Genomic DNA, 23,698 nt, shown 5'->3' on the forward strand with positions numbered 1-23,698 from the left:
AACAGGGACTTATCGCACAGCAGTAACGTAAACGCTGTGTTTTGTGCAGTGAAACACTGCAACCTGGCAGTGAAATTACTTAGCGATGGGTTTCCACAACAGATGAGACTGCAGATGAGTAATTAACTGTAAGTAATCGCAAAATATAGATGCGAAATATTTTCTTACAGTAACATCTGTTAATTGCAGATGACAAATTCCCGGTATCCATTAATGTAAAGAGGGTTCTGCAGAACACCAAAATATAGAAAAATTTTGGTAATAACCACAACAGACAATTTGTATTCATCCCAGTTTTGTTAGAATAATTTGTGCTTTAAACATGTTCTCATTTTACGGAACTGAATAAAAGTACCCGCGGTTGATGGACCAGACGGCTGTAACATGTTTGAATATTTATAAAGTAAAGCTATTAGCATAATAGACTGATGTGAAATCCTGTAATTTTGTCTGGAAACACTATTACTGGCAGAGCTTAGAAACCAAATAATGAGTGAAGTTAATATTGCTTCCAAGTCGCGTAAAACCGACAAAACTTTTAGATTTGCTCTTTTTAAATGCACTGTTTGCTGACAGAAATTTCACGTTTCAGGTCGGTGTGAGCGACTACCCAGAGTTTCCTGATTTTTCATCGAAGAACAGTAAGTTGCAGCGCCTGTGTAGTGAAAATCTTTTGCTTAATGTAAAGGTGAATTTGCTTATATTAATTTAGTTTTAGTCATATAGTGACGTACAGAATTTTTCCAGCCAACCGAATATTTCATTAGATTACCTTCCATTCAGAAGGCTGTTGCACGCAGCGACTGTTATATTGACTTGTAAATAATATATTTCAGCTATCAGTAGAACTTTTCAAATTTTATTGGCAGATCTAGATTTCAGCTAGAAACTAGCCATTCTCAGTGCATCATTTTTGACCAATGCATGTAATGCCTGTTGGTCGGGCTTCGTCCACAGTTCAATGACCCGACCAAAAGGCATTACACGCATTGGTCAAAAATGATGGTGCACTGAGAATGGCTAGTTCCTAGCTGAAATCTAGATCGCCCCAAAAAATTAAAAAAAGACGACTGATAGCTGAAACCTATTATTTACAAACCCAATATTTTATGAGTATCTTCAAATATCTGAGTGGAGAGAAACAATTTTGAATAATAAAACGGAGTACATTGTACTAAATCAATAGTTTCCAACCTGGAGGTAATTAAATTTTCTGATGCATGAAAATGAAAGTGTCCCATTGTGTTTCGGTGACGAAACTAAATCGTTTCAAAAGATAGTTACTATTATCACTGTTTCTTAAAACTCTGGTTACAAGAGTTACTAACAATGACTTTTTTTCAAATACTAGCATTAATGTGTGACATAATGTGGTGGAGCTTATTGCTTGTGTAGCAGATGTGTGAAAAACATCTTGCTCAAGTTGTATATCCGTTACACACATACTTAGTACTTTAAACCATATGTCTATAACAGTAAATTTGAGACATTAACATCATATATGATTAAACATCTCATGAAACTGATTTCTCCAAGTTGTAGGTAGTTCCCGTAATAGACCCACAATTGCTTCATTATTCACTCCGCAACAGTAAATAAAGTATAAAGTAACAAAGAGCACAACACAAGAGTAACAATGTAATGACTACTACATCGCTGCAGGCCTCCACAGTGTTGTTATTATTATTATTTGTGGAAGCGATCAGCAACAAAGCAATAGCAGCCTGAAGTCTTCCGATTTCTGTCAATTCTGAAGTGAGCTGTCCAGCAATCAAGTGCTCGCATTGTAACTTTGTTGCACTTTCATTTCAGATAGGAGTGAAAGGTATGAGTGAAGCAAGTGTCGCTAACGAGAAGGGTGGACCAGGGGAAACATGTTTTGTAACAAGTGTCTGACCTCCATATAAACAGTCAGCTTCCTTTTCTGAGGAGGAGTTGTAAGCAGCACTCGCGATGCACTGAATTAGAATTGCATCAGAATTATTTCATCATTCTATAAAAAAAGATTCGTAGAAATTAGGAGAGCCAGTTGTGTCATTGGGTCATTATTTCGTGCTTTAATACACAGCCTAGTCACGTTAATGAGACCTCCTGTCAAAAGCCTGAATAATCACGTTTTGCAGCGCGGACTGCTGTGAGAGGTGAAGGAATTGAGGTTCTGGGATGTGGAGCCATGCCGACTCAACGCCATAATCAGTTTCGCTACTGTACGTTTCTCGGTTCAGGATCCATAGCGCGAACAGCCCGATCGATGTCGCCGACGGATTATCGGCTGGCTGTAAATCGGGGAGTCCGGCAGGCAGGGAAGTACTGCGAGCTACGTGACACGTTGCATTGTACTGCTGGTAGATGCCATGGAGTCGAGGAAAAACAAACTGCATGTAGGAATGGACATGGTCGACAAGGACAGATGCTTACTTGAGTTGATTCATTGTGCCTCCCAGAATAAAGACATCACCCATGGAACGCTGCGGAAACACTGCTCAGGTCGTAACGCGACCTCCTCCAGCCTGAACCTCTCCGAAGATTGTTGCACGGTATTTGCTTTCAAACGTTTCACGCCGTATACGCCAACGGCCATCTGTCCAGTGGTGCATAAGACGTAACTACACTACTGGCCATTAAAATTGCTACACCAAGAAGAAATGCAGATGATAAACCGGTATTCATTGGAAAAATATATTATACTAGAACTGACTTGTGATTACATTTTCAAGCAATTTGGGTGTATAGATCCTGAGAAATCAGTGCCCAGAACAACCACCTCTCGCCGAAATAACGGCCTTGATACGCTTGGGCGTTGGGTCAAACAGAGCTTGGATGGCGTGTACAGGTACAGCTGTCCATGTAGCTTCAACACGATTACACAGTTCATCAAGAATAGTGACTGGCGTATTGTGACGAGCCAGTTGCTCACCACCATTGACCAGACGTTTTCAATTGGTGAGAGATCTGGGGAATATGCTGGCCAGGGCAGCAGTCGAGCATTTTCTGTTTCCAGAAAGACCCGTACAGGACCTGCAACATGCGGTCGTGCATTAACCTGCTGAAATGTAGGGTTTCGCAGGGATCGAATGAAGGGTAGAGCCACGGGTCGTAACACATCTGAAATGTAACGTCCACTGTTCAAAGTGCCGTCAATGCGAACAAGAGGTGACCGAGACGGGTAACCAATGGCACCCCATACCATCACGCCAGGTGATACGCCAATATGGCGATGACGAATACTCGCTTCCAATGTGCGTTCACCGCGATGTCGCGAAACACGAATGGGACCATCACGATGCTGTAAACAGAACCTGGATTCATCCGAAAAAATGACGTTTTGCCATTCGTGCACCCAGGTTCGTCGTTGAGTACACCATTGCAGGCGCTCCTGTCTGTGATGCAGCGTCAATGGTAACCGCAGCCACGGTCTGCGAGCTGATAGTCCATGCTGCTGCAAACGTCGTCGAACTGTTCGTGCAGGTGGTTGTTGTCTTGCAAACGTCCCCATCTGTTGACTCAGGCATCGAGCTTGGCTGCACGATCCGTTACAGCCATGCGGATAAGATGCCTGTCATCTCGACTGCTAGTGATACGAGGCCGTTGGGATCCAGCACGGCGTTCCGTTTTACCCTCCTGAACCCACCGATTCCATATTCTGCTAACAGTCATTGGATCTCGACCAACGCGAGCAGCAATGTCGCGATACGATAAACCGCTCTCGCGATAGGCTACAATCCGACCATTATCAAAGTCGGAAACGTGATGGTACGCATTTCTCCTCCTTACACGAGGCATCACAACAACGTTTCACCCGGCAACGTCGATCAATTGCTGTTTGTGTGAGAAATCGATTGGAAACTTTCCTCATGTCAGCACGTTGCAGGTGTCGCCAACGGCGCCAACCTTGTGTGGATGCTCTCAAAAGCTTCTTGTCGGTTAAATTTCGCGTCTGTTGCACGTCATCTTCGTGGTGTAGCAATTTTAATGGCCAGTAGTGTAATTTGATAGGGGCGCCTGTCACGAATCAGTGGACGTCCAGTTGTGGCATTAGTGTCGAAACTGCGGCCGTCGTCGCCGTTGGACACCAGTCGGCGTGAGCGCACGTACAGGCGCCTGCTGCAGAGGCCCTTACATAGCACCGTTCGCTGTACGGTCATTGAGGACACAATTTTCGTAGCCCTTTAGTTTATCTGGGCGGTCAGCTGCTCAACAGTTGCACGTCTATTTGCCCGTACACATCTAAAAATGGTTCAAATGGCTCTGAGCACTATGGGACTCAACTGCTGAGGTCATCAGTCCCCTAGAACTTAGAACTAGTTAAACCTAACTAACCTAAGGACATCACAAACATCCATGCCCGAGGCAGGATTCGAACCTGCGACCGTAGCGGTATTGCGGTTCCAGACTGCAGCGCCTTTAACCGCACGGCCACTTCGGCCGGCCGTACACATCTCCACAGCCATCGTTCACTCCGGTCATCTGTGGCCCTTGGTGTACCACAGTTGCCTAGACTTAAATCTACTTAAATCTAACTAACCTAAGAATATCACACACGTCCATGCCCGAGGCAAGATTCGAACCTGGGACCGTAGCAGCAGCACGATTCCGACAGCGGCCCCACCCTTCGATCGAGTGCCAGTGATAATGCCCTTTTGTACGTCAGATAAATCGCTCTGTTTTCTTATTACAAGAACGACTGCACTGTTTTCCGCGTCCCCCGAAATGCTTCATTACCCTCAAATGCCAGCACTACCGCTTGAAGCGCACGCGCGCGTGTGCGTTTGTTTCCGTGTTTGTGTGTGCGTTCATTTCACTTTGACCTCAAACATAGGCATTGGTCACATTAATGTGACTTCACTGTGTAAAACACCTACAAAATCTAAATTACTTGTCTACCGTCAGTTATAAATGGAAGTCTTCAAAGAAAATTATTTTTCTTTCTAAAGTTAAGTTAGGTGCTAATGTTGTTGATGGTGGTGGTATGTGGGGGTGGGAGAGGGGGGCTGTACTACCTCATATCTGATTACGCTCAGGTGTAATGCTCTCAGAAATGTTGGGAACCACTGTACTACATGATGTTCAAGGGAAGCAAAATTTAGTACATACACTCCTGGAAATTGAAATAAGAACACCGTGAATTCATTGTCCCAGGAAGGGGAAACTTTATTGACACATTCCTGGGGTCAGATACATCACATGATCACACTGACAGAACCACAGGCACATAGACACAGGCAACAGAGCATGCACTATGTCGGCACTAGTACAGTGTATATCCACCTTTCGCAGCAATGCAGGCTGCTATTCTCCCATGGAGACGATCGTAGAGATGCTGGATGTAGTCCTGTGGAACGGCTTGCCATGCCATTTCCACCTGGCGCCTCAGTTGGACCAGCGTTCGTGCTGGACGTGCAGACCGCGTGAGACGACGCTTCATCCAGTCCCAAACATGCTCAATGGGGGACAGATCCGGAGATCTTGCTGGCCAGGGTAGTTGACTTACACCTTCTAGAGCACGTTGGGTGGCACGGGATACATGCGGACGTGCATTGTCCTGTTGGAACAGCAAGTTCCCTTGCCGGTCTAGGAATGGTAGAACGATGGGTTCGATGACGGTTTGGATGTACCGTGCACTATTCAGTGTCCCCTCGACGATCACCAGTGGTGTACGGCCAGTGTAGGAGATCGCTCCCCACACCATGATGCCGGGTGTTGGCCCTGTGTGCCTCGGTCGTATGCAGTCCTGATTGTGGCGCTCACCTGCACGGCGCCAAACACGCATACGACCATCATTGGCACCAAGGCAGAAGCGACTCTCATCGCTGAAGACGACACGTCTCCATTCGTCCCTCCATTCACGCCTGTCGCGACACCACTGGAGGCGGGCTGCACGATGTTGGGGCGTGAGCGGAAGACGGCCTAACGGTGTACGGGACCGTAGCCCAGCTTCATGGAGACGGTTGCGAAGGTCCTCGCCGATACCCCAGGAGCAACAGTGTCCCTAATTTGCTGGGAAGTGGCGGTGCGGTCCCCTACGGCACTGCGTAGGATCCTACGGTCTTGGCGTGCATCCGTGCGTCGCTGCGGTCCGGTCCCAGGTCGACGGGCACGTGCACCTTCCGCCGACCACTGGCGACAACATCGATGTACTGTGGAGACCTCACGCCCCACGTGTTGAGCAATTCGGCGGTACGTCCACCCGGCCTCCCGCATGCCCACTATACGCCCTCGCTCAAAGTCCGTCAACTGCACATACGGTTCACGTCCACGCTGTCGCGGCATGCTACCAGTGTTAAAGACTGCGATGGAGCTCCGTATGCCACGGCAAACTGGCTGACACTGACGGCGGCGGTGCACAAATGCTGCGCAGCTAGCGCCATTCGACGGCCAACACCGCGGTTCCTGGTGTGTCCGCTGTGCCGTGCGTGTGATCATTGCTTGTACAGCCCTCTCGCAGTGTCCGGAGCAAGTATGGTGGGTCTGACACACCGGTGTCAATGTGTTCTTTTTTCCATTTCCAGGAGTGTATATGTAATAGTGTAAAAAGCTTTGTTACATTCCCGTGTACTTCAGCCGTCTTAATGAAATGATCTTGCATTATCATCACTAATGAGAGTGGTAACGTAGTCTGATATACTCATGAGTTCAAAAAATTTCGAGACTGGGTTAGCAAAACCTCAGTTGCCAGTAATTCCTTCTTTACTGCACTACCGGTTTCACTGCCTAAAGCTTCATGTTGAGCTGCCACCATATAATTATGGAAACATAAAACATAGAGGTGTGGCGGTCAGCCCAGTCAGTCATGGAGGGAGGGGTTCACAGACACACGTCAAACACGAGATATGACCAGCAACCGTGGCGCCCGCCTGGACAGCGCCACACGATTAATGGCAACTGAAGCGGATTTGTTTATTCTATTAGTATACTGAGATGTTACACTGAAGTAGTTGGAATTAGTTTTGCTGACTTCGTACTCGCAATGGGTCAGATGCTGCACGGACAAACTAGAGTAGAGGGCTGATAGTTAGTTGAAAAATCGCTGTTTAAAGCTCAGAAAGAGAGAGGGAAAGGGGGTGGAGGGAGGGAGGGCGAGGGTGAGGGAGAGAAGTAATTGCCGTACTTCCACTACACGCTAGTGACATACAAAAACTTTTAATTGCTACTCGCAATCGGTGCTATGCAGCGACGAAAGGACCATTCGAATCTTTTTCCGGACGCTAAACTCTAGTTCACAGGTAAAAAAGAGACGCGAGAAACTTTTTCACGGTGATGGAGTTTTGTAATCACGCTGACCTGTCGGCGAGTGTTCTAACGGGTTCAACTATGACCTTTAACTCGCTTGATAATGTCACACAGTTCAGCCCTGCAGCTCCACGCGTACGCGCTCGAGGGAAAAAAAAGGAGAGTGAGTGTGAGAGTGATAACAAAAGGGCGCGAAAAGTTGTGCGAGTACGCGGTGCGAATGAAAAAGAAAGGCGCGAAGCTGCGGGCTTGCGGAAGTCGTTAGCGGGCGCTGGAAAGCGATTGTCGCGTGTCTGGCGTAGCGCGAGCGAACTCCTGTCGCGTGCTGCTAATCTCGCTCTGTATCTGCCGCACTACAAGCGTGCCTCGAGAACTCCGCGTCCAAGTGAATACGTGATCACGCGCCGTGTAATTGTTATCAGATAACTATTAACGCAGTGCTGAGAGAAACTTCTGGCAACTTCAGACAGATTCTTTAAGTGACGTTAATGTATCAGAAAATCCTCACAAGGAGAAGCTATTCATCTCTGTATACTGTTCTGATACCCACCACAATTACGGAGAGTTCCAGCCTAGAAGCTGATTGCGGCGACTAAAACAGGTGTAGTTCTATGAAATTGACCAGACCCACAGTCCCATGTACACTGACAAAAGTCATTGGATAGTGATATCGGACGAGCAAGCGCGACCTTCCGATGTTGGCAGACGTCTCGTCCAATGACTCTCCGTGCTTTTGTTCACTGCCACGCCACCGTAGGTATTCTGCACGTGCCTATGAATATCTGCGATGCTCTGGTTTTCTACCAAAAGAAACTCAGTGACAGCTCTCTGCTCCGAATGCACCTCCTTTGCAGGCGCCATTTCAAAGGCTACGATAGCGCTGCCACGATTCGGAACTTGATGAAACTATAAAGGCTGAGGCGAGAATATTCCACAACGTCCCACAAAAAAAAGCTCCGCGTTTTTTCCAACCAAAATTGGCTGAGAAAATTTGTTGCATTACTTACAGAATGCCCCTCGTATAAATAAATATCTCATACAATTAGCAGAGAAGTAATTGCTTCGAGAAAAGAAATTACATTTTTCGTAGTTGTACTACTGAACAGCGTGCGTGTCCAGTAGTTATTTCTTCCGATTTTCACTACACTGATAACAGAGCTACACATACTAGGAGAAGCTATTATTATTGAGGTTATGTGTGTCGTGTTGCTATTTCCGACTCTGTAAACGGCGGTGACATACCACTTCCCGGACACATACCGGCAACCTGACCCGGATCGAATCCGGTTCAACGAGGGTGGGTGAGCCGAGCAACGAAGAAATGGTTTTTAGATGTTTTCCCACATACCACTAGCTGAATACAGGGTTGGTACCCACGTATCGCCTCAGATAAACGTTAAGCAAGCATTTAGAAAATGTTCACACTGTTGCACGTAGGATTAACTCTACATGCATACAGGTGAGGTACACAGCTTCCATCCTGGGAGGGGAGGAGGGAATGAATAACAGATTGATAACCAGTGGTTATCAGCTAATCAGCAGCAGCAGCAGCAAGGATTGTTGAATAAAATATTGTTTTAATTTATATCAAGATCTGAGGGTATTGTCACTTTCTTGCCTTAAATACACAGTGCCGGCCGAAGTGGCCGCGCGGTTCTAGCGCTGCAGTCTGGAACCGCGAGACCGCTAAGTTCGCAGGTTCGAATCCTGCCTCGGGCATGGATGTGTGTGATGTCCTTAGGTTAGTTAGGTTTAAGTAGTTCTAAGTTCTAGGGGACTAATGACCTCAGCAGTTGAGTCCCATAGTGCTCAGAGCCATTTGAACCATTTTGAGCCTTAAATACACAGTAGAATATAGCGAGCAGTGCATCATTGTAGAGAAAAAGAAAGGAATGTTAGAATTCATTCTGGCAACGTGAAGGGCATTAGAGAGCCTGTAATAGCTAGTCTAGACGAGGATGGTAAAGAAACGTGACCAAGGGTCTCAAATGGCTCTGAGCACTATGGGACTCAACTGCTGTGGTCATAAGTCCCCTAGAACTTAGAACTACTTAAACCTAACTAACCTAAGGACAGCACACAACACCCAGCCATCACGAGGCAGAGAAAATCCCTGACCCCGCCGGGAATCGAACCCGGGAACCCGGGCGTGGGAAGCGAGAACGCTACCGCACGACCACGAGATGCGGGCACCAAGGGTCTGTGGAGAAAATAATCGTACTATTCACTTAAAATGATTGTGGGCAAAACGCAAACCTCAGTCGAGAATATGAATGTAGGTCACCACCACAGATGACAATTTGTGAACAATGCAATAACATGCTTTGGAGTGCCGATGTCTTTGCACTAACAGACTGTCATACAAACTACTGATTGCGAAATAAATTTTAAGCGTGATTACTAATTATAAGGACTCTTTCTCGAACCGCTAGTCATACGCAAGTGCTCCTTGAATAAACTTGAAAGTTGTGTACGGTGTAAGAGCAGTGATCGTCATAAAAGAAGTCTTTCGTAGTGAAAGACGAGCGAATGCACTGCTCGTTCTTTCTCTGAACTCTAGATATAACTGACAACTGAGTTTGGCCGCTGTATACAAGGAAACCACCGCCACAGTTACAGCAATAAATTGGGTGTGCAATAGGTTATATTCGTTATTTTTGGGTCTTATAACCACGAAAAGTCGCAGGGCAGTGAGGGGTCTTGTTATCTGAGACAAGACTGAGATTAACAGTTATTTATTTGCTCTAATAACTGATATAAATCATAACAAAATTAACAGAGAGCTAAGTTCTTTGAAACTCAAACCACTTTACAAAATGACTAACACGGTGGCGAGGTACCAAAAAGTGAGTAAGACTGTGCGGACAAAGCGCAACAAGATCTGCTCATTTGGCCAACTCACGAAATGAAAGTTAACAGAGAGACGTCGCCAGATTTAACAAAATTAAGCTACACAAACTGAGTAGCGAAGTAAAAAGTAATCAGTTGCTGAGAATGTAGATCATATTGCCCCAATTTGCGATGCTCGTATTTCTCCAAATCAGCTAACTTTTGCTAGTCAGCACCAGCTAGAGATGACTCCCTGTCAATGATGCCCAGCTGCGAAAGCCCCCAATCTAAGTTCACAGCCCTCCAGGCTCTATTTTTGTTTTTTAACAACGACTTTAGATGGACGGGACGACTCAAAGCTGTTGCCAATGTGACAGGTAACAATGTTGCTAATTTCATGAAAAGAAAAGGAGAACATAGCAGAAACTTCTCTCTTGGAGTACAAAACGCATATGAACAAACTCTACCCTGGAGCAGTGTTTCCTCGATTGTTCAGGCCCTTTAAGTCAAGCATGGTAGCAGGGCGTCTCAATTCGATTGAATAATCAAAATTTTGGAGCAAAAGCGACTCTATTCTCGGCTGGTGCGGCGGTGCCATGGCGTTTTGGCCTTTGATGTCCATACAGAAAAGGCAAAAATGCCAAACTAAATTATTCCCTAAGCACGATTGTGGTGGTACAGTGGTCCCCTGCCTGCAGCTAGGCCAATGTACCGGCTCTGTCCACAGTAACATAAAGCAAGTAGCAGCCTCACTTCTGCGAAAAATACAGGGTTGGTTCAGTGCATCTTTTCTAATGAGATTCACTGACTACCTTCTGCCGACAACATGACCCTGAAATTACACCGGTTCTGCACCGTCCCAGCGCGAAAAACGCAAAGATTTAGTCCCAAGCAGACAAGTCCTGCACTAACAAAGTAATAACATGGAATAATGGCAGGGAACATTACAGTAATGTCACAACCTGATTGATTAATTTTTCAGATAGCTTACCTCTAAAAAGTGGGGAAAAGTTAATTAGTTCTGCATCTACATACATACTCCACAAGCCATCATAGCACGCAAGGTGGAGGGTACCTTATACCATAATTAATCATCCCCTTTCCTGTTCCACTAGTAAGTGGAGTGAAGGAAGAGCTACTATCTATATTATTCCGCACATGCCCTGATTTCTCCTGTCTTGGGGGCTCTGACACAAGAAGTACGTTGATGACAATAGAATCATTCTACAGTCCGTCACAAATGCCGGCTGTTTTAAACTGGTCAGTAGTGTCTCGCGAAAAGAATGTCTTCTTCCCTCCAGTGAATCACATTTGAATTAACAGAGCGCTGACGAAATACTCGCGTGTTGATCAAATACATCGCTAATAAATCTAGCAGCACACCTTTGAAGCAGCGCGGTGTAGCCGCACGGTCTTAGGCGCCTTGCCACGGTTCGCGCGGTTCCCCCCGTAGGAGGTTAGCTCCCACCGCCTCCGAATTTTGCTGTTGGCACTACACACGCTGGCAGATGACGTTCACCGGAGATTCGCCGTACCCACACCCTGCCATCGGATCGCCAGGTTTCTCACTCCACACAACATTTTTCCACTGTTCAAGCGCCCAGTGTTTACGCTCCTTACACGAAGCGAGGCATTTACCAACGTGATGTGTGGCTTATGAGCAGCAGCTCGACCATAAAATCCAAGTTTTCTTCAGTCCGGAACCGCGCTGCTGCTGCTACGGTCGCAGGTTCGAATCCTGCCTCGGGCATGCATGTGTGTTTTGTCCTTAGGTTAGTTAGGTTTAAATAGTTTTAAGTCTAGGGGACTGATGACCTCAGATGTTAAGTCCCACAGTGCTTAGAGCCATTTGAACCATTTTTTCTCCAAGTTTTCTCACCTTCCTCCTAACTGTCATAGTACTTGCAGTGGATCCTGATGCAGTTTGGAATTCCTGTGTGATGGTCTGGATAGATGTCTGTCTATTACACATTACGACCCTCTTCAACTGTCGGCCGTCGCTGACAGTCAACAGACAAGGTCGGCCTGTACACTTTTATGCTGCACATGTCCCTTCACGTTTGCACTTCACTATCAAATCGGAAACCGTGGACCTAAGGATGTTTAGGAATGTGAAAGTCAGCGCGTACAGACGTATGATACAAGTGACTGCCAATCACCTGACCACGTTCGAAGTCTGTGAGTTCCGCGGAGCGCCCCATTCTGCTCTCTCTCACAGTGTCTAATGACCTACTGAGGTCGCTGATATGGAGTAACTGGCAGTAGGTTGCAGCACAATGCACCTAATATGAAAAAGATATGTTTTTTGGGGGTGTCCAGATACTTTTGATCACACAGTGTATTTGTTCTACACAAGTACCACGTGTTATAACTCTTACGTTCCACTTTGGAAGTTTTGGCTCTTGAATTCCTTTGTTGTAACATTGTTCACACTCGATTATTTGTTGTTTTCATTTCTGAGAGAGGTTTATGCGGCTTCTCGCCTGTTCTCACTATTCATCACATTTACTTGCGATGGCAATATATTCTTAGCACGTGACTCATATTCTGTAGCAAACGTGTAGTATGACAATTGCCAAGACTATAGGAGGACAACTGACACATCAATGACCGGACGAACGATTCATAATTTTTTGAAACCGAAGAAAAAAAATTGGGGACGAGGTTGTTTTGGACACGGATGTGGCGTTTTGCAGCCCAGCACAGCGACCCCACAATGACAACGCGGTGTTTCTTCCAACGCGTTCTATTTTGCACTTCTTGAGCTTCAAGTGTTCACTGTTTCTGTTTTGCCTCTTTCTTCACAGTTCAGCACACCTTCTTCCTATTTTCATGCTTTATCTGTAATCAGTTTTTGACGCGCTATCTATTGGACTGTTCTGAGGGGGATGCGATGGGGATTTTCCCTTGTGGGGAATAATTATTCAATGACACGCGAAATACCGCTCCGTTACTGCCTGTAAGTTTCCTTTACCCGCATGTTTTCTTCTCCGCATGCAGTCCGTACCCGAATCGATAGTTTCGTATTTCTCCAATTTTTTATTCTCAGCGGAGCAAGTCGCTGGTGGAACATAGTAACGAATACATTTTGTCGGTCGCTACGTTTTCTCTCCCGCACACAATTCGTGTCTGACTCGGGTACAATTGGCAGCATTCGCAAGTCCCCAATTCCATACTCTGAAAAATGTTCCGCGCGTACAACAGATGGCGTGAATAACTTGAGGGAATTTGTATACTTTGTTCCACCGACCTACATTTTTTTACAAAGTGTTCATTTCGATCATAAATTAAAATTGTCTTCTGAGGCCAGTGGAGAGGTTAGTCCTATTGAAACCCCAAATCAGAATTTGATGAAATGAACAGGATCGTTCCTATCATTAGTGTTGAAAGGAAGAGAAGTTTTGCAGAGTAGTTGGTCATTAAAAAGGAGAGGATTGATACCTCTATAAATGGGGTATGAACCCATTAGTTTGTTTAGCCTCCCTTTTTACATTAAGGTGTATGATGTACATTAGTTTTTTATGCTAAGGGAGGTAGTTTGATTCTGTCTTATGTAATTGGTTTAATGAAGGTAATTTTATTTACCCTATCAAGGTAACCCTTGAATCAGGCACTTCATTTGCATTTAATATATAAATTGAAAGTTTTTTTAGATTAGTTTATGTATCATTTTCTTTATTTCAAATTAATTTGTTTGAATTCGTAATAAATTTGCAAAAACTCGTTACACTTGTCGTGCGAGTCCACATTAGCGTAATGTAGTGTATAATTTAGTTCTGTGGTCCAGTTATCACTGAACAGAAAAGAAGCAAACAGTGAGCTTTTTTTTTCGGAGAAGAGCCAGGAAACAAAGCTAAGTGTGATTTATTCCAACAGTCATACTCAGTTAGAGGAGAATCTACAACAAACTAAAAAAAAAAAAATCTATCAGCGTATAACAGTTTATTTCCGTCTACCTCAGAGTCTACCTCAGAGCCCCACACTTGCACTACCACTAGAAACAGCATATATATTTCTTCACGCCCAAACTCTAATACGAAAACAATCCCATACTGCACTTTACCCTCAGAGCTATGAAATCAAATCTGACTCCGAGAAATAATTTTCACCACGATATCTCATATCTCAAAACAATCATTTGGCCCATATCCGTCGGCAGTTACCGCTCCGTCCCCTGTTACACCATTCATTTGTGAACAAACAGCTGCGCGCTCATTGCTCAGTTGTAACGGCATGTTTTATATGCATTACACATAGTGAATACACTAGCGAGTATCGAATACTTCGTAACGGGTATGTTTCTTGACAATACCAAATACTTAAAGTAAAAGCTTAGTCGTTACTTTTACACTCCTGCTTGTGAGCGTCTCCCCAGAGATTTAGGCCCGTGCACTTGAAAGTCGCTACGCTAATGTGAAATGGATTCGTTTGCAACGCTTGGTGTTGCGAAAGGCATGCTTCTCTTCTCACCAGGTCGTTAAGTGCTCATTGTGGCGGTCGCCGGCGTTGCTCGGTGCGTGGACAAACGCATCATACGCCTGCCGAGGCACGCACAATAGCCGCTAGCCCAGCTGTGCGTCACTTAACGCTGACGGCTGATCGCGACGTGACGCAGTGGTACAACACTAGACTTCTGACGATTCTCTTGAATTTCATCATACTGTAACATCATTAATAAACTACGATCTGGGTCCAAAAGAGGTGTGTTCAAAAAGTAACAGGAATTTTGCAATTTTCCTTGTTGCATTAGCGCCATTTGTGACATTTTTCGTCGTGTTGGTAAACATGTCTGGAAAGTATATGTACACTGTTAGCCATATCAGATATTTGTTGTCAGCTGTGAAAAAGGTTACATACGTTTCGGTAGTATCGGCGTTTATTTGTTTCGTATGAAGTGGATAGAAAAAAATTGTGTTAAATAAAGAACGCAATAAAGTGCATCAAAGTTTTAGAAACCCTAAATATTGCTTTGAGTGACACCGCTATGAACAAAACAAGGGTTTATGGGTGATATGAACGTGTCTGATTAGTAATCAAAACGTTTTAGGTCGTGTTCTAATCTCATCCCCGCTTAAATTTTCAGTAAAAATTATCGGCCGTGGCGGCCGAAGATTCCGGCATAAGAAGTCAACCTCGTTCTGCCAAAGGCCTTGTCAAATAGGGCGCAAGAGCGGACGGAAGTTAAAGGCACTATCTTGCCCTTGAGGTGGGAACCTGCCCCTAATGGCGGAAGTATCAGCAATGGTCAACGGCATGACTATGCAGGACGCAATGAAACCAGTGCATTAAAGGCACATAATGTGTATCCATAGCAAATGTGGCCTGTAAATGAAAAAGTGTCATGATCATCTCTCCATTTGCAAAAGATTCCGAACCAATCCCCCATTCGGATCTCCGGGAAGGGACTGCCAAGGGGAAGGTGACTATGACAAAAAGATTCAATAACCAACGAAAGGATAACGTTCTAAGAGTCGAAGCGTCGAATGTCAGAAGTTTCAACGTGGCAGGGCAGCTAGAAAATCTGAAAAGGGAAATACTAGGACTGAATCTAAATATAGTGGAAGTCAGCGAAGCGAAATGGAAAGAAGACAAGGATTTCTGGTCAGATGAATACTGGGTGTTATTAACAGAAGTAGAAAAATGGTATAACGGGAATAGGATTCGTTATACATAGGAAGGTAGGACAGGAAGTGAATTACTGTGAGCAGTTCAGTGATAGAGTTGTTCTCATCACATTCAACAGCAAACCAACACCGACAACGACAGTTCAGGTATACATGCCGACGTCGTTAGCTGAACATGAAGAAGTTGAGAAAGTATGTGAGGACATCGGGTAATTCAGTACCAAATAGGAGATGAAAACCCAATAGGCAAGAGAGCTGGGAATGCGTTTGTAAGCAAGGAGTAGAGAAAAGTATTACGGGACAATATGAACTTGGTATTATGAATGAGAGAGGAGAGAGACTATTTGAATCCTGCAATAAATTTCAGCTAGCAATAGCGAATGCTTTGTTCAAGATTCACACGAGCAGGAGATATGCTTGGAAAAGGCCAGGAGATACGTAAAGATTCCAGTTAGATTACACTGAGGAACCCAGATACATGGACACAGTTGAACGCAATCGTCAACAACATCTCAAAAGTAGAACATGACATATACAAACAGACTCATCAATACAGAAGGGGCAAAAGACGAAGACAGGCCAACATAGACAGCTTGAGTAGCTTCAGTACTGACGATGATACGAGTGACATTCACAACACTGACGTAAATCGACACACAAAATATACGTAACATAAAACACGAAAAATATGCACAACTATTCACTTGAACATTAATCAAAAATTGCAATTTATATCTTATTATGAATAAATCTAATTAAAAGTAGGAGTAATTAGAATAGTCCGTGGATATATATTAGTCTAGAATCCATGTTAAACCTGTACCCAACATTGTTAAGTAGTTACATAAATGAACACATTGTAAATGTAAAAATATGAAAGTAATATAAATTTTAATAGATTAAGCACGCAAAATCAAACAATATAGATACACATCAGAAACAGATCATGCATATTATGCAATTATACAAAATTAATGGGTCCAATACTTAAAAAGTTATAGATTTGTTCTACAAAAATGTTTTTACAAGAGCAATAATAGGTTAGTGGTCCCTTCCTGTTTTTCCTACAGCTATGAAGGAACAGTATATAACTTAATTAGATTACATTGAGGCAGGACATTGTTCCAAAGCCATACACAATTAGTTTAATAGAAAACCTAGTAGTAGTAGTAGTAGTAGTAGTAGTAGTAGTAGTAATTATGTAACCAAACAAAAATCAGTTCACATAGCACTCTAACAAACGACACCGACGTAGATTAGATCTGCATGGACTGAACAAATAGAACTTTCCCGAAGAGAGATGTTCATGTGGGTGATTACTAAAATGGGTAGCACCACATGGGGACGCAGTAGCTGAAGTTCAATACCAAGTCCGTTTCCCCAGGTGGTGTCTGTGGAGGTATATCTACTCTTTCCTGTCTTCTTTTACTCCCTTCTTAAATTGTACCCTAAATTTACAATTTCTTACTTCCAAGTTCCTGTATTTTTCTTTAAAAAATAAGTGTAATTGCTGTAAGTAAATAAATATATATATAATGAAGTTTGTGCGGAAACTTCGGAGCGCGAGTGCTACTCACACCTGGTCAGTTTTTTTGTCTTACGTCCCCCTCCCCGCGAATTCCTCTTCTGTGCAGATATCTTCACCATGAGATCATACCGTTTCATATCCCCACGAGCTATTACAGGCAGGTGTTTGTACGAGTGAACTGATTCCAACCGAAACCCATAGACAGTGCAGTCGTAGTGCATTAAGATCTTGCATTTTGTGAAACGCACGAATTGCATATTTATGGACGTTTGACGCAAGTAGTCAATCTTTGTACCAGTTTGAAATCCTATGATCTGACTGAAATGTAAGGGTCTCAGCACACTTCCCTGGGGAACGCCGGCATTCATTCTACATCTGTTGATGATTCTCTATGTATCATAACATGCTGTGTCCTCACTATCAAGATATTCTCAGTCCACTCGCATCATTGGAACAGTTTACAAGAGATATCCCACTTCAAGTCGCTTATATCAAATGTGCATTCAACTGAATGTCCACTGACTGTACTACGTAGCGCTACAAATCGTATGAGGCTCAGAGCAGACGAAAGAGATTATTATTATTATTATTATTATTATTATTATTTAATGCTGCTAAACTAAACCTGTTGTTGGGTGCAAAATGCAAGTTATATAATGAAAATTGTAATTCTACAAATATTAAAACATGCGTTCATATTATCACTAAACAGTCTCGAATAAATCTGTTGCAGCTAAAATAATCTATTCTAAGAAGCCACCACCTAATCTCTTAAAACTAAATATTAGAATTTTGTCACTGTGAACATACGTTCCATTTTATATGGAGATTATGACCTGGTATTTCTTGAGGAACTGGTGCTCTTTCACTCAGAATCCATACATACCTATTCAAGAAATACGAAATTAAAGGGCTGATGAAGAAAGAATGAAAGTGATTTTTTTCACTGTTTACTACATCATTTCAATGTTTACAAAATCTTTCTCAATGTGCTCCCTTCCTTCTTGAATACACTTTTTACAGTGTCTCTGCCAGTGCTCGAACACATGGTGCAAGTCCTTCTTTGTCAGGTACTAGAGAATCTCCTTACTTTTCTTGAGCACTGCTTCACAGCTCAAAGACCGAATACCGTTTAGTCATGGTCATAAACAAAATCAACGGGTGCAAGATCAGGGCTATAAGGTGGATTCGGTTTACAGGTAATGTCGAATTCAGGCAGAAAGTTCACTATTTGATTTACTAAGTAAGGCCGCGCATTGTTATGATGAAGTCATTCGCCAGCCCGAGAAAGTTTTGGTCGTTTACAAGGAATGTGCTTCTTCAGTTTTGCCAATACTAACGTCTAGTATGCTGCTCTTGCAGCAGTGTGAGGGGATTTGCATGCTGGTAATATCATCACCTTCACTTTCCTGCAGATGAAACAACTTTCGCCTTTTTTGATATTGGAGAACCTGGCGATTTTCACATAGTGCTGGCTCATTTTTCTTAAGGATCACAATGATACAGCCATGACTTATCACCGGTGATAATCGATTCCAGAAATGCATCCCCTCCATCAGCATAGAAACGCACCACCTCACGGCTTCTCTCCATTCGGGAATCAAGTGACGTGGCACCCAACGGGCACAAACAGTAGTGTGTCACGGGTCATATGCAGATGGTCATGCATAATCGTCAAGAGATTGCCGTATGAAGTTCTCAACACTTCACAGAGGTAATGAAATGTTATTAGCCGATCCTCACGGAAAATCACAGCACCAGGTCCACCTTACTTAACATAGACAAATCGGCCTTCTTTAAAGTCCTCGAACCACCTAAACACTGTTGCGTGAGATAGTGCATCTTCACCGTACACTTGCTGCAGCTTTCCGAAATTTCAGTGGCTGTATAACGAACATGGCCAACGGCCTTGCCGCAGTGGTAACACCGGTTCCCGTCAGATCACCGATGTTAAGAGCTGTTGGGCTGGGCTAACACTTGGATGGGTGACCATCCGGTCTGCCGAGCCGGCCGTGGTGGCCGAGCGGTTCTAGGCGCCAGTCTGGAACCGCGCGACCGGTACGGTCGCAGGTTCGAATCCTGCCTCGGGCATGGATGTGTGTGATGTCCTTAGGTTAGTTAGGTTTAAGTAGTTCTAAGTTCTAGGGGACTGATGACCTCAGAAGTTAAGTCCCATAGTGCTCAGATCCATTTGAACCATTTTTGAACCGCTCTGCCGAGCGCTGTTGGCAGGCGGGGTGCACTCAGCCCTTGTGAGGCAAACTGAGGAGCTACTTAATTGAGAAGTAGTGCCTCCGGCCGGGACAGCGATGTGCTGACCACATGCCCCTCCCTATCCGCATCCGGTGACACCTGTGGGCTGAGGATGACACGGCGGCCGGTCGGTGTCGTTGGGCCTTCTGAAGCCTGTTCGGACGGGGTTTAGTTTAGTTTTAGTATAACGAACATGGAAGTTTATTGCACCGTGCTGCTTCTCTTGCGTCACCTCCATTGTTCGATGTGCGAAATGCAATGAGCACCTACTGCCAACCTACCGATAGGAGTGCTGCCGCCTATGGACATTAGACATAAAAACCCGCTCTCTTCGAATATTCATGGTACAAATAGGAAGCCACAGGAAAATATTGGGTTCAGTCTTCGTTGATCAGCCGTCGTCTAGCTATGTACTACAACAATACAGAAAAATGAGAGTAGCCTACTGATAACTTACTCTATCCTATTTTGCTTCATCGCGTCGTTGTTGTTGTGGTCTTCAGTCCTGAGGCTGGTTTGATGCAGCTCTCCACGCTACTCTATCCTGTGCAAGCTTCTTCATCTCCCAGTACCTACTGCAGCCTACACCCTTCTGAATCTGCTTAGTGTATTCGTCTATTGGTCTCCCTCTACGATTTTTACCCTGTGTCCTACCAAGCGATCCCTTCTTCTGGTCAAGTTGTGCCACAAACTCCTCTTCTCCCCAATCCTATTCAGTACCTCCTCATTAGTTACGTGATCTACCCATCTAATCTTCAGCATTCTTCTGTAGCAACACATTTCGAAAGCTTCTATTCTCTTCTTGTCCAAACTAGTTATCGTCCATATTTCACTTCCATACATGGCTACACTCCATACGAATACTTTCAGAAACGACTTCCTGACACTTAAATCTATACTCGATGTTAACAAATTTCTCCTCTTCAGAAACGCTTTCCTTGCCATTGCCAGTCTACATTTTATATCCTCTCTACTGCAACCATCATCAGTTATTTTGCTCCCCAAATAGCAAAACTCCTTTACTACTTTAAGTGTCTCATTTTCTAATGTAATTCCCTCAGCATCACCCGACTTAATTCGACTACATTCCATTATCCTCCTTTTGCTTTTGTTGATGTTCATCTTGTATCCTCCTTTCACGACACTGTGCATTTTGTTCAACTGCTCTTCCAAGTCCTTTGTTGTCTCTGACAGAATTACAATGTCATCGGCAAACCTCAAAGTTTTTATTTCTTCTCCATGGATTTTAATACCTACTCCGAACTTTTCTTTTGTTTCCTTTACTGCTTGTTCAATATACAGATTGAACAACATCGGGGAGAGGCTACAACCCGGTCTCACTACCATCCCGACCACTGCTTCCCTTTCATGTCCCTCGATTCTTCCAACTGCCATCTGGTTTCTGTACAAATTGTAAATAGCCTTTCGCTCTCTGTATTTTACCCCTGCCACCTTCAGAATTTGAAAGAGAGCATTCCAGTCAACATTGTCAAAAGCTTTCTCTAAGTCTACAAATGCTAGAAACGTAGGTTTGCCTTCACTTAAAATAGCTTCTAAAATAAGTCGTAGGTTCAGTATTGCCTCACGTGTTCCCATATTTCTACGGAATCCAAACTGATCATCGCGTCCACTGGAAGTGTTTCATAGAAAAGTGATATTTTTTTCTCTGTGAATGTCAGATGATACACACACACACACACACACACACACACAGAGAGAGAGAGAGAGAGAGAGAGAGAGAGAGAGAGAGAGAGAGGGGGGGGGAGGGAAGGCCGGTCCTGGCAGCTCGCTCACAGCTTTGCTCTGGCCGCTGCGAGCAGTGCCGGCCGTTTGGCGGAGCGATAAGCATTCTGTCATCGACCGACGCGAGCTTCCTGCCCGCCTTGTGCGGCGCGCCGTATTGTCCCTGCCTTCGCTACACCAAGGTCGGCGCCGCCGCCGCGACGCCACTCTCCCGCCGCGAGGTGGCTGACGTCATCACCGCCGCTGCGCCAATGGGACGCCAAGGAGAGGGGACGCGCGCCGCCGGGCGTTGATTGCGGCTGACCACGCCGTCCCTAGTGGTCCTTCCGCTCCTCGCTTGGGTGACGAGAGCCGGGGCGTAGTAATTGTCCGCAACAGTCATCTCAAGCAATGCCACAATCTGTTACCGTGTCAAGCGAAATACCTGTTGTGGATGGGCACCACAGCCCCGTACATGGTGGTTCAAAAACAGATTTAAATTGTTTACTACAGGTAGTCTGCGAAAGATAGAAACATATTTGGCTTCCAAACACTATACCATAGGCCTACACTCAACATGAGCACCAGACGTTTCTCGAGAAAATGGAAACGGTTACTCATACCGTTCCACACACGAATCAACAGGTCCCTCTTTACTGAATCGACAGTTCCAATAATCCGATTTCGCAGCTCTTGAAGAGTGGCTGCCATAGGTGGGACAAACACTATGTCTTTTATGTACTACCACAGAAACAAAATTACAAGGTTTCAGGTCTGGTGACCTGGGAGGCCAAAAGCAGTGAACAAGATCCTATTCTCCATCTCTCCTAATTCAACATTGTGGGAGTGTTTTATAACGCCGCTCATCAGGGTGAAAGTTAGGTGGGACGCCGTCATATGTAAAAATGTAACAATTAGAATCTTCGTGGAGTTGACGAAAAACCAATTTCGCAGCATGTCCAGGTATGCCATTCCTATCACAGTTTCCTACACGGGAAAGACGTGTCCATAAACTTAGTGAAGAGAAACGGCACGAAACACATTGAGTTTCAGTGGGTCTCTTTCGTGTTCGACGACAACGCCAGTATTTTGTGACCCCAAAATTCCACTTTGTAGCTTTTTACTTTACCCGATAGATGGGACATTGATTCGTCCGAAACGATGAGTCCCGTAGAACTGAAATGTAAAAGTCGTACCTTCTGCAATGGTCGCCGGGATGCAATTTCTGCATTAAACTGTAACTTTAAAGGTTTCGTCTGAAGGCATGGTTTCAGAACACGCCACACTGTCGTTTGACGAAGTTGAAGTTTCTAAAGTTGAAGTTCCTGGTCTGCCCGTCTTGTGGACTTCTAAAGGCTGCTTGTAAGCACATCTCGGATACGCTCGAAATTTTCAGCAGAAGTGCGTGGTCGACCAGAACTCTTCTCTTTGCATATGCCACCAGCTTCCAAGGATTTTGTACGCCAGTCATACACTGAGGATGAAAAGGTCATGTGATACCTCATAATATCGTGTTGGACCTCCTTTAGACTGCGTAGTGCAGCAAATCTACGTGGCGTGGACTCAGTCATTGGAGACCTCCTGCAGAAATATGCCATACTGCCTTCGTAGCCGTCCATAACTAAGAAAGTGTTGCCGGTGCGGGGTTTTGTGCATGAATCGACCTCTCGACTATGTCCCATAAATTTCAATGGGAATCATGTCGGGCGATCTGGGTGGCCAAAACATTCGCTAGAATTGTCCAGAATGTCCTCCAAACCAATAGCGAACAATTGTGGCCCGGTGGCAAGGCGCACTGTCATCCATAAAAGTTCCATCGTTGTTTGGGAACAAGAAGTCGATGAGTGGCTGCGTATAGTCTCCAGGTATTCGAACATTACCGTTTCCAGTCAATGATCGGTCCACTTGGACTAATGGGCCCAGTCCATTCCATGTAAGCGCACCCCACAGCATTATGGAGCCACCGATAGCTTGCACAGTGTCTTGTTGACAACTTCGTGGGATGGCACTTAAAACACTTGATAATGACACTTTGAAGCCGAATTCATGATTGTGTAAGTTTAAATGTAACACTGTAAGTAAACAACAGACTAACGGCGGTACTGACTTTAAAGAAATATGAGTGTGGCTCCACAGTACGAAAAATTATTAAATTTTATTTTGAGTTCCTTTTATTTTCAATCGATTTGTAACCCGTTAGCAAAATTTTCCAAGAAAAAAGGGACATTGTCACAATTATCCCTCACGTACTGAGTTATCGAAATCCAGGAATGGATATCGGCTGTGGTTATGTTCTTCCATGACCTCCGCGTTTTGTAACATGGAATGGTATCTTGTGGTTCAGTACGTACTCATTCACTCACACACTCCCTCCTTCCCTGACTCCTCGCTGTGGCCGAGCGGTTCTAGGCGCTTTAGTCCGGAATAGCACTGCTGCTGCTGCGGTCGCAGGTTCGAATCCTGCCTCGGGCATGGCTGTGTGTGATGTCCTTAGGTTAGTTAAGTTTAAGTA

The 23,698-nt window shown here is 44.6% G+C and overlaps 1 protein-coding gene across 3 annotated transcripts in view; it reads left to right on the forward strand.

The window, feature by feature from the left end:
- The window catches only part of LOC126237126 (uncharacterized), a 469,607-nt gene that overhangs the window by 157,168 nt on the left and 288,741 nt on the right, over positions 1 to 23,698 (forward strand). The window contains exon 2 of one of the 3 annotated variants that reach the window (XM_049946946.1): positions 593 to 641. The exons of the other annotated variants lie outside the window; for them this stretch is intronic. The gene's annotated coding sequence lies outside the window, so the exon portion shown is untranslated. The remainder of the gene's footprint in view (positions 1 to 592; positions 642 to 23,698) is intronic. 3 annotated transcript variants of the gene reach the window in all.

Source organism: Schistocerca nitens, chromosome 2 (genome assembly GCF_023898315.1).
Source record: "Schistocerca nitens isolate TAMUIC-IGC-003100 chromosome 2, iqSchNite1.1, whole genome shotgun sequence".
NCBI classification, from domain to species: Eukaryota; Metazoa; Arthropoda; class Insecta; order Orthoptera; family Acrididae; genus Schistocerca; species Schistocerca nitens.